At 54.6% G+C, this 10,913-nt stretch overlaps 1 protein-coding gene across 1 annotated transcript in view; it reads left to right on the plus strand.

Annotated features, from left to right (window-relative positions):
- Positions 1-1,218: 1,218 nt before the first annotated feature.
- LOC140411278 (membrane-associated phosphatidylinositol transfer protein 1-like) overlaps positions 1,219-10,913 on the plus strand; it is a gene marked incomplete at its 3' end in the record, with an annotated part of 252,446 nt that continues 242,751 nt past the window's right edge. The window contains exon 1 of the mRNA XM_072500400.1: positions 1,219-1,421. The remainder of the gene's footprint in view (positions 1,422-10,913) is intronic.

The following is a 10,913-nucleotide window of genomic DNA, read 5'->3' on the forward strand; positions in this document are numbered from 1 at the left end:
ATCTCTGTAACCTCCTCCAGCCCCTACAACCCTCCCTATCTCTGTAACCTCCTCCAGCCCCTACAACCCTCCCTATCTCTGTCACCTCCTCCAGCCCCTACACCCCTCCCTATCTCTGTAACCTCCTCCAGCCCCTACAACCCTCCCTATCTCTGTAACCTCCTCCAGCCCCTACAACCCTCCCTATCTCTGTAACCTCCTCCAGCCCCTACGACCCTCCCTATCTCTGTAACCTCCTCCAGCCCCGACAGCCCTCCCTATCTCTGTGACCTCCTCCATCCCCTACAACCCTCCCTATCTCTGTGACCTCCTCCAGCCCCTACATCCCTCCCTATCTCTGTGACGTCCTCCTGCCCCTACATCCCTCCCTATCTCTGTGACCTCCTCCAGCCCCTACAACCCACCCTATCTCTGTAACCTCCTCCAGTCCCCCTACAACCCTCCCTATCTCTGTAACCTCCTCCAGCCCCTACAACCCTCCCTATCTCTGTAACCTCCTCCAGCCCCGACAGCCCTCCCTATCTCTGTGACCTCCTCCAGCCCCTACAACCCTCCCTATCTCTGTGACCTCCTCCAGCCCCTACATCCCTCCCTATCTCTGTGACCTCCTCCAGCCCCTACAACCCTCCCTATCTCTGTAACCACCTCCAGCCCCTACAACCCTCCCTATCTCTGTAACCTCCTCCAGCCCCTACAACACTCACTATCTCTGTAACCTCCTCCAGCCCCTACAACCCACCCTATCTCTGTAACCTCCTCCAGTCCCCCTACAACCCTCCCTATCTCTGTAACCTCCTCCAGCCCCTACAACCCTCCCTATCTCTGTAACCTCCTCCAGCCCCGACAGCCGTCCCTATCTCTGTGACCTCCTCCATCCCCTACACCCCTCCCTATCTCTGTAACCTCCTCCAGCCCCTACAACCCTCCCTATCTCTGTAACCGCCTCCATCCCACCCCTCTCTCCCCCGCCCTAAGCCTCTATCCTCCTCTTTTAGTCTGTGAGTTATGTTGTGCTGCTCTGACCCCGGCGATGAGCCTGTGCGAGCAGACGCTCGGGAGGGAGCAGTGAGGTGGGATAAGGCCCCATATCGGGAGTGAGGGAGTTTTAGTCTGTGATGCCCCACTATTGGCCTGCCGCGTTTATATCAACACTGACAAGCCTGGGCTGGACCTATTGCTTCACAGCGTCTGAGCCACAGACAGGAAGCATTCATTTCCTCTTCGAGCACACAGATTCAGTGTCGGAAGGAATGCAAATGTCCTGTTAAAGCAGAACTTAAGAACCCTCCCAATAGCCTCCTCCTTGGTCAAAAACACTGTGCGGTCCGGGGACATTCATCACAAGAAAAACAGCTCCCCCCATCATCGCTAAAGTGTAGCCCTGCAGAGGAACCGCTTCCCGTCACTTTCATCAACGCACGGTTCGAAAGGTTGAATATTGGGCGTGTGTGTGTGTCTGTGTGTGTGTGTGTGTGTGTGTCTCAGTGTCAGCCCCTGTACGGTCTGTGTGTGTGTGTGTCTCAGTGTCAGCCCCTGTACGGTCTGTGTGTGTGTGTGTCTCAGTGTCAGCTCCTGTACGGTCTGTGTGTGTGTTTGTGTGTGTGTCTCAGTGTCAGCTCCTGTACGGTCTGTGTGTGTGTCTGTGTGTGTCAGTGTCAGCTCCTGTACGGTCTGTGTGTGTGTGTGTGTGTGTGTGTCTCAGTGTCAGCTCCTGTACGGTCTGTGTGTGTGTCTCAGTGTCAGCTCCTGTACGGTCTGTGTGCGTGTGTGTGTGTCTGTGTGTGTCTCAGTGTCAGCGCCTGTACGGTCTGTGTGTGTGTGTGTGTGTGTGTCTCAGTGTCAGCTCCTGTACGGTCTGTGTGTGTGTGTGTGTGTGTCTCAGTGTCAGCTCCTGTACGGTCTGTGTGTGTGTGTGTGTGTCTGTGTGTGTCTCAGTGTCAGCGCCTGTACGGTCTGTGTGTGTGTGTGTGTGTGTGTGTCTCAGTGTCAGCTCCTGTACGGTCTGTGTGTGTGTGTGTGTGTGTCTCAGTGTCAGCTCCTGTACGGTCTGTGTGTGTGTGTGTGTGTGTGTGTCTCAGTATCAGCTCCTGTACGGTCTGTGTGTGTGTGTGTGTGTGTGTCTCAGTATCAGCTCCTGTACGGTCTGTGTGCGTGTGTGTGTGTCTGTGTGTGTCTCAGTATCAGCTCCTGTACGGTCTGTGTGTGTGTGTGTGTCTCAGTGTCAGCCCCTGTACGGTCTGTGTGTGTGTGTGTGTGTGTCTCAGTGTCAGCCCCTGTACGGTCTGTGTGTGTGTGTGTCTCAGTGTCAGCTCCTGTACGGTCTGTGTGTGTGTGTGTCTCAGTGTCAGCCCCTGTACGGTCTGTGTGTGTGTGTGTGTGTGTGTCTCAGTGTCAGCCCCTGTACGGTCTGTGTGTGTGTGTCTCAGTGTCAGTCCCCTGTACGGTCTGTGTGTGTGTGTGTGTGTCTCAGTGTCAGCCCCTGTACGGTCTGTGTGTGTGTGTGTGTGTGTCTCAGTGTCAGCCCCTGTATGGTCTGTGTGTGTGTGTGTCTCAGTGTCAGCCCCTGTATGGTCTGTGTGTGTGTGTGTGTGTGTGTGTGTCTCAGTGTCAGCTCATGTACGGTCTGTGTGTGTGTGTGTGTGTGTCTCAGTGTCAGCCCCTGTATGGTCTGTGTGTGTGTGTGTGTGTGTCTCAGTGTCAGCCCCTGTATGGTCTGTGTGTGTGTGTGTGTGTGTGTGTGTCTCAGTGTCAGCCCCTGTACGGTCTGTGTGTGTGTGTGTGTGTGTGTGTCTCAGTGTCAGTCCCTGTACGGTCTCTGTGTGTGTGTGTGTGTGTGTCTCAGTGTCAGCCCCTGTACGGTCTGTGTGTGTGTGTCTCAGTGTCAGCTCCTGTATGGTCTGTGTGTGTGCGTGTGTGTGTCTCAGTGTCAGCTCCTGTACGGTGTGTGTGTGTGTGTGTCTCTCAGTGTCAGCCCCTGTACGGTCTGTGTGTGTGTGTGTGTGTTTCAGTGTAGCGCCTGTACGGTCTGTGTGTGTGTGTGTCTCAGTGCCAGCTCGTGTACGGTCTGTGTGTGTGTGTGTGTGTGTTGTCAGTGTTAGCCCCTGTACGGTCTGTGTGTGTGTGTGTGTGTGACTCAGTGTCAGCCCCTGTACGGTCTGTGTGTGTGTGTGTGTGTGTGTGTGTGTCTCAGTGTCAGCCCCCGTACGGTCTGTGTGTGTGTGTATGTGTGTGTGTGTGTGTCTCAGTCTCAGGCCCTGTACGGTCTGTGTGTGTGTGTGTGTGTGTCTCAGTGTCAGCCCCTGTACGGTCTGTGTGTGTGTGTGTGTGTCTCAGTGTTAGCTCCTGTACGGTCTGTGTGTGTGTGTGTGTGTGTATGTGTGTCTCAGTATCAGCGCCTGTACGGTCTGTGTGTGTGTGTGTGTGTGTGTGTGTCTCAGTGTCAGCTCCTGTACGGTCTGTGTGTGTGTGCCTCAGTATCAGCGCCTGTACGGTCTGTGTGTGTGTGTGTGTCTCAGTGTCAGCCCCTGTACGGTGTGTGTGTGTGTGTGTGTGTGTCTCAGTGTCAGCTCCTGTACGGTCTGTGTGTGTGTGTGTGTCTCAGCATCAGCGCCTGTACAGTCTGTGTGTGTGTGTGTGTGTGTGTGTCTCAGTGTCAGCTCCTGTACGGTCTGTGTGTGTGTGTGTGTCTCAGTATCAGCGCCTGTACTGTCTGTGTGTGTGTGTGTGTGTGTCTGTGTGTGTCTCAGTGTCAGCCCCTGTACGGTCTGTGTGTGTGTGTGTCTCAGTGTCAGCCCCTGTACGGTCTGTGTGTGTGTGTTTGTGTGTCTCAGTGTCAGCCCCTGTACGGTCTGTGTGTGTGCGTGTGTGTGTGTGTGTGTGTGTGTCTCAGTGTCAGCCCCTGTACGGTCTGTGTGTGTGTGTGTGTGTGTCTGAGTGTCAGCTCCTGTACGGTCTGTGTGTGTGTGTGTGTGTCCCAGTGTCAGCTCCTGTACGGTCTGTGTGTGTGTGTGTGTGTGTGTCTCAGTGTCAGCCCCTGTACGGTCTGTGTGTGTGTGTGTGTGTGTGTGTCTCAGTGTCAGCCCCTGTACGGTCTGTGGGTGTGTGTGTGTGTGTGTGTCTCAGTGTCAGCCCCTGTACGGTCTGTGTGTGTGTGTGTGTCTCAGTGTCAGCTCCTGTACGGTCTGTGTGTGTCCCAGTGTCAGCTCCTGTACGGTCTGTGTGTGTGTGTGTGTGTCTCAGTGTCAGCCCCTGTATGGTCTGTGTGTGTGTGTGTGTGTGTGTGTATGTGTCTCAGTGTCAGCCCCTGTGCGGTCTGTGTGTGTGTGTGTGTGTGTCTCAGTGTCAGACCCTGTACGGTCTGTGTGTGTGTGTGTCTCAGTGTCAGCCCCTGTACGGTCTGTGTGTGTGCGTGTGTGTGTGTGTGTGTGTCTCAGTGTCAGCCCCTGTACGGTCTGTGTGTGTGTGTGTGTGTGTCTGAGTGTCAGCTCCTGTACGGTCTGTGTGTGTGTGTGTGTGTGTCCCAGTGTCAGCTCCTGTACGGTCTGTGTGTGTGTGTGTGTGTGTGTCTCAGTGTCAGCCCCTGTACGGTCTGTGTGTGTGTGTGTGTGTGTGTCTCAGTGTCAGCCCCTGTACGGTCTGTGGGTGTGTGTGTGTGTGTGTGTCTCAGTGTCAGCCCCTGTACGGTCTGTGTGTGTGTGTGTGTCTCAGTGTCAGCTCCTGTACGGTCTGTGTGTGTCCCAGTGTCAGCTCCTGTACGGTCTGTGTGTGTGTGTGTGTGTCTCAGTGTCAGCCCCTGTATGGTCTGTGTGTGTGTGTGTGTGTGTGTGTATGTGTCTCAGTGTCAGCCCCTGTGCGGTCTGTGTGTGTGTGTGTGTGTGTGTGTCTCAGTGTCAGACCCTGTACGGTCTGTGTGTGTGTGTGTCTCAGTGTCAGCTCCTGTACGGTCTGTGTGTGTGTGTGTCTCAGTGTCAGCCCCTGTACGGTCTGTGTGTGTGTGTGTGTCTCAGTGTCAGCCCCTGTACGGTCTGTGTGTGTGTGTGTCTCAGTGTCAGCTCCTGTACGGTCTGTGTGTGTGTGTGTCTCAGTGTCAGCCCCTGTACGGTCTGTGTGTGTGTGTGTGTCTCAGTGTCAGCCCCTGTACGGTCTGTGTGTGTGTGTGTGTGTGTGTCTCAGTGTCAGCCCCTGTACGGTCTGTGTGTGTGTGTGTGTGTGTGACTCAGTGTCAGCCCCTGTACGGTCTGTGTGTGTGTGTGTGTGTCTCAGTGTCAGCCCCTGTATGGTCTGTGTGTGTGTGTGTCTCAGTGTCAGCCCCTGTATGGTCTGTGTGTGTGTGTGTGTCTCAGTGTCAGCTCCTGTACGGTCTGTGTGTGTGTGTGTGTGTGTCTCAGTGTCAGCCCCTGTATGGTCTGTGTGTGTGTGTGTGTGTGTGTCTCAGTGTCAGCCCCTATACGGTCTGTGTGTGTGTGTGTGTCTCAGTGTCAGTCCCTGTACGGTCTGTGTGTGTGTGTGTGTGTGTGTCTCAGTGTCAGCCCCTGTACGGTCTGTGTGTGTGTGTGTGTGTGTGTGTCTCAGTGTCAGCTCCTGTACGGTGTGTGTGTGTGTGTGTGTCTCTCAGTGTCAGCCCCTGTACGGTCTGTGTGTGTGTGTGTGTGTTTCAGTGTCAGCGCCTGTACGGTCTGTGTGTGTGTGTGTGTGTCTCAGTGTCAGCTCCTGTACGGTCTGTGTGTGTGTGTGTGTGTGTGTGTGTGTGTTGTCAGTGTCAGCCCCTGTACGGTCTGTGTGTGTGTGTGTGTGACTCAGTGTCAGCCCCTGTACGGTCTGTGTGTGTGTGTGTGTGTGTGTGTGTCTCAGTGTCAGGCCCCGTACGGTCTGTGTGTGTGTGTATGTGTGTGTGTGTGTGTCTCAGTCTCAGGCCCTGTACGGTCTGTGTGTGTGTGTGTGTGTGTGTCTCAGTGTCAGCCCCTGTACGGTCTGTGTGTGTGTGTGTCTCAGTGTTAGCTCCTGTACGGTCTGTGTGTGTGTGTGTGTGTGTGTGTCTCAGTATCAGCGCCTTTACGGTCTGTGTGTGTGTGTGTCTCAGTGTCAGCTCCTGTACGGTCTGTGTGTGTGTGTGTGTGTGCCTCAGTATCAGCGCCTGTACGGTCTGTGTGTGTGTGTGTGTGTGTGTCTCAGTGTCAGCCCCTGTACGGTGTGTGTGTGTGTGTGTGTGTGTGTGTCTCAGTGTCAGCTCCTGTACGGTCTGTGTGTGTGTGTGTGTCTCAGTATCAGCGCCTGTACGGTCTGTGTGTGTGTGTGTGTGTGTCTCAGTGTCAGCCCCTGTACGGTCTGTGTGTGTGTGTGTGTGTCTCAGTGTCAGCCCCTGTACGGTCTGTGTGTGGGTGTGTGTGTGGCTCAGTGTCAGCCCCTGTACGGTCTGTGTGTGTGCGTGCGTGTGTGTGTGTGTGTGTCTCAGTGTCAGCCCCTGTACGGTCTGTGTGTGTGTGTGTGTGTGTGTCTGAGTGTCAGCTCCTGTACGGTCTGTGTGTGTGTGTGTGTGTCCCAGTGTCAGCTCCTGTACGGTCTGTGTGTGTGTGTGTGTGTGTGTCTCAGTGTCAGCCCCTGTACGGTCTGTGTGTGTGTGTGTGTGTGTCTCAGTGTCAGCCCCTGTACGGTCTGTGGGTGTGTGTGTGTGTGTGTGTCTCAGTGTCAGCCCCTGGACGGTCTGTGTGTGTGTGTGTGTCTCAGTGTCAGCTCCTGTACGGTCTGTGTGTGTCCCAGTGTCAGCTCCTGTACGGTCTGTGTGTGTGTGTGTGTGTGTCTCAGTGTCAGCCCCTGTACGGTCTGTGTGTGTGTGTGTGTGTGTGTGTATGTGTCTCAGTGTCAGCCCCTGTGCGGTCTGCGTGTGTGTGTGTGTCTCAGTGTCAGACCCGGTACGGTCTGTGTGTGTGTGTGTGTCTCAGTGTCAGACCCTGTACGGTCTGTGTGTGTCTCAGTGTCAGCCCCTGTACGGTCTGTGTGTGTGTGTGTCTCAGTGTCAGCCCCTGTACGGTCTGTGTGTGTGTGTGTGTGTGTGTGTCTGTCTCAGTGTCAACTCCTGTAATGTCTGTGTGTGTCTGTGTGTGTGTCTCAGTGTCAGCCCCTGTACGGTCTGTGTGTGTGTGTGTGTGTGTGTGTGTGTGTGTGTCTCAGTGTCAGACCCTGTACGGTCTGTGTGTGTGTGTGTCTCAGTGTCAACTCCTGTAAGGTCTGTGTGTGTGTATGTGTGTGTGTGTCTCAGTGTCAGACCCTGTATGGTCTGTGTGTCTGTGTGTGTGTCTCAGTGTCAGCCCAAGTACGGTCTGTGTGTGTGTGTGTGTCTCAGTGTCAGCTCCTCTACGGTCTGTGTGTGTGTGTGTGTCTCAGTGTCAGTTCCTGTACGGTCTGTGTGTGTGTATGTGTGTGTGTGTCTCAGTGTCAGCCCCTGTACGGTCTGTGTGTGTGTGTGTCTCAGTGTCAACTCCTGTAAGGTCTGTGTGTGTCTGTGTGTGTGTCTCAGTGTCAGCCCCTGTACGGTCTGTGTGTGTGTGTGTCTCAGTGTCAGCCCCTGTACAGTCTGTGTGTCTGTTTGTGTGTCTCAGTGTCAGCCCCTGTACGGTCTGTGTGTGTGTGTGTGTGTGTGTGTCCCAGTGTCAGCCCCTGTACGGTCTGTGTGTGTGTGTCTGTCCCAGTGTCAGCCCCTGTGCGGTCTGTGTGTGTGTGTGTGTGTGTGTGTGTCTCAGTGTCAGCCCCTGTACGGTCTGTGTGTGTGTGTGTGTGTCTCAGTGTCAGCTCCTGTACGGTCTGTGTGTGTGTCTCAGTGTCAGCCCCTGTACGGTCTGTGTGTGTGTGTGTGTGTGTCTCAGTGTCAGCGCCTGTACGGTCTGTGTGTGTGTGTGTATGTGTGTCTCAGTGGCAGCTCCTGTACGGTCTGTGTGTGTGTGTGTGTGTGTTGTCAGTGTCAGCCCCTGTACAGTCTGTGTGTGTGTGTGTGTGTGTGTGTCTCAGTGTCAGCCCCTGTACGGTCTGTGTGTGTGTGTGTGTGTGTGTGTGTGTGTCTCAGTGTCAGGCCCTGTACAGTCTGTGTGTGTGTGTGTGTGTGTCTCAGTGTCAGCCTCTGTACGGTCTGTGTGTGTGTGTGTGTGTGCCACAGTGTCAGCTCCTGTACGGTCTGTGTGTGTGTGTGTGTGTGTGTCTCAGTATCAGCGCCTGTACGGTCTGTGTGTGTGTGTGTGTGTGTCTCAGTGTCAGCTCCTGTACGGTCTGTGTGTGCGTGTGTGTGTCTCAGTATCAGCGCCTGTACGGTCTGTGTGTGTGTGTGTGTGTGTGTCTCAGTGTCAGCCCCTGTACGCTCTGTGTGTGTGTGTGTGTCTCAGTGTCAGCCCCTGTACGGTCTGTGTGTGTGTGTGTGTCTCAGTGTCAGCCCCTGTACGGTCTGTGTGTGCGCGTGTGTGTGTGTGTGTGTGTGTGTGTGTGTCTCAGTGTCAGCCCCTGTACGGTCTGTGTGTGTGTGTGTGTCTCAGTGTCAGCTCCTGTACGGTCTGTGTGTGTGTGTGTGTATGTGTGTCTCAGTGTCAGCCCCTGTACGGTGTGTGTGTGTGTGTGTGTATGTGTGTCTCAGTGTCAGCCCCTGTACGGTCTGTGTGTGTGTGTGTCTCAGTGTCAGCTCCTGTACGGTCTGTGTGTGTGTGTGTGTGTGTCTCAGTGTCAGCTCCTGTACGGTCTGTGTGTGTGTGTGTGTCCCAGTGTCAGCTCCTGTACGGTCTGTGTGTGTGTGTGTGTGTGTCTCAGTGTCAGCCCCTGTACGGTCTGTGTGTGTGTGTGTGTGTGTGTGTGTCTCAGTGTCAGCCCCTGTACGATCTGTGTGTGTGTGTGTTTGTGTGTGTGTGTCTCAGTGTCAGCCCCTGTACGGTCTGTGTGTGTGTGTGTGTGTGTGTCAGTGTCAGCTCTGTACGGTCTGTGTGTGTGTGTGTGTGTGTCTCAGTGTCAGCCCCTGTACGGTGTGTGTGTGTGTGTGTGTGTGTGTGTCTCAGTGTCAGCTCCTGTACGGTCTGTGTGTGTGTGTGTGTGTGTCTCAGTGTCAGCCCCTGTACGATCTGTGTGTGTGTGTGTTTGTGTGTGTGTGTGTCTCAGTGTCAGCCCCTGTACGGTCTGTGTGTGTGTGTGTGTGTGTCAGTGTCAGCTCCTGTACGGTCTGTGTGTGTGTGTGTCTCAGTGTCAGCCCCTCTACGGTCTGTGTGTGTGTGTGTGTGTGTCTCAGTGTCAGCTCCTGTACGGTCTGTGTGTGTGTGTGTTTGTGTGTGTGTGTGTCTCAGTGTCAGCCCCTGTACGGTCTGTGTGTGTGTGTATGTGTGTGTGTGTGTCAGTGTCAGCTCCTGTACGGTCTGTGTGTGTGTGTGTGTCTCAGTGTCAGCCCCTCTACGGTCTGTGTGTGTGTGTGTGTGTGTGTGTCTCAGTGTCAGCTCCTGTACGGTCTGTGTGTGTGTGTGTGTGTCTCAGTGTCAGCCCCTGTACGGTCTGTGTGTGTGTGTGTGTGTGTCTCAGTGTCAGCTCCTGTACGGTGTGTGTGTGTGTGTGTGTGTCCCAGTGTCAGCGCCTGTACGGTCTGTGTGTGTGTGTCTGTGTGTGTGTCTCAGTGTCAGCTCCTGTACGGTCTGTTTGTGTGTGTGTCTCAGTGTCAGCCCCTGTACGGTCTGTGTGTGTGTGTGTGTGTGTGTGTCTCAGTGTCAGCTCCTGTACGGTCTGTGTGTGTGTGTGTGTGTGTCTCAGTGTCAGCTCCTGTACGGTCTGTTTGTGTGTGTGTCTCAGTGTCAGCCCCTGTGCGGTCTGTGTGTGTGTGTGTGTCTCAGTGTCAGCTCCTGTACGGTCTGTGTGTGTGTCTCAGTGTCAGCTCCTGTACGGTCTGTGTGTGTGTGTGTGTGTGTGTGTGTCTCAGTGTCAGCCCCTGTACGGTCTGTGTGTGTGTGTCTCAGTGACAGCTCCTGTACGGTCTGTGTGTGTGTGTCTCAGTGTCAGCTCCTGTACGGTCTGTGTGTGTGTGTGTCTCAGTGTCAGCCCCTGTACGGTCTGTCTGTGTGTGTGTGTGTGTGTGTGTCTCAGTGTCAGCTCCTGTACGGTCTGTGTGTGTATGTGTGTGTGTGTGTGTGTCTCAGTGTCAGCCCCTGTACAGTCTCTGTGTGTGTGTGTGTGTCTCAGTGTCAGCCCCTGTACGGTCTGTGTGTGTGTGTGTGTCTCAGTGTCAGCCCCTGTATGGTCTGTGTGTATGTGTGTGTGTGTGTGTGTCCCAGTGTCAGCTCCTGTACGGTCCGTGTCTGTGTGTCTGTGTGTGTCTCAGTGTCAGCCCCTGTATGGTCTGTGTCTGTGTGTCTGTGTGTGTCTCAGTGTCAGCCCCTGTACGGTCTGTGTGTGTGTCTCAGTGTCAGCCCCTGTACGGTCTGTGTCTGTGTGTCTGTGTGTGTCTCAGTGTCAGCCCCTGTACGGTCTGTGTGTGTGTCTCAGTGTCAGCCCCTGTACTGTCTGTGTGTGTGTGTGTGTGTCTCAGTGTCAGCCCCTGTACGGTCTGTGTGTGTGTCTCAGTGTCAGCCCCTGTACGGTCTGTGTGTGTGTGTGTGTGTCTCAGTGTCAGCTCCTGTACGGTCTGTGTGTGTCTCAGTGTCAGCCCCTGTACGGTCTGTGTGTGTGTCTCAGTGTCAGCCCTTGTACGGTCTGTGTGTGTGTGTGTGTGTGTGTGTGTGTGTGTCTGTGTGTGTGTGTGTGTCTCAGTGTCAGCCCCTGTACGGTCTGTGTGTGTGTGTGTGTGTGTGTGTGTCTGTGTGTGTGTGTGTGTCTCAGTGTCAGCTCCTGTACGGTCTGTGTGTGTGTGTGTGTGTCTCAGTGTCAGCTCATGTACAGTCTGTGTGTGTGTGTGTGTGTCTCAGTGT

The sequence above is a fragment of the Scyliorhinus torazame genome, chromosome 4 (assembly GCF_047496885.1).
Source record: "Scyliorhinus torazame isolate Kashiwa2021f chromosome 4, sScyTor2.1, whole genome shotgun sequence".
In the NCBI taxonomy this organism is placed as follows: Eukaryota; Metazoa; Chordata; class Chondrichthyes; order Carcharhiniformes; family Scyliorhinidae; genus Scyliorhinus; species Scyliorhinus torazame.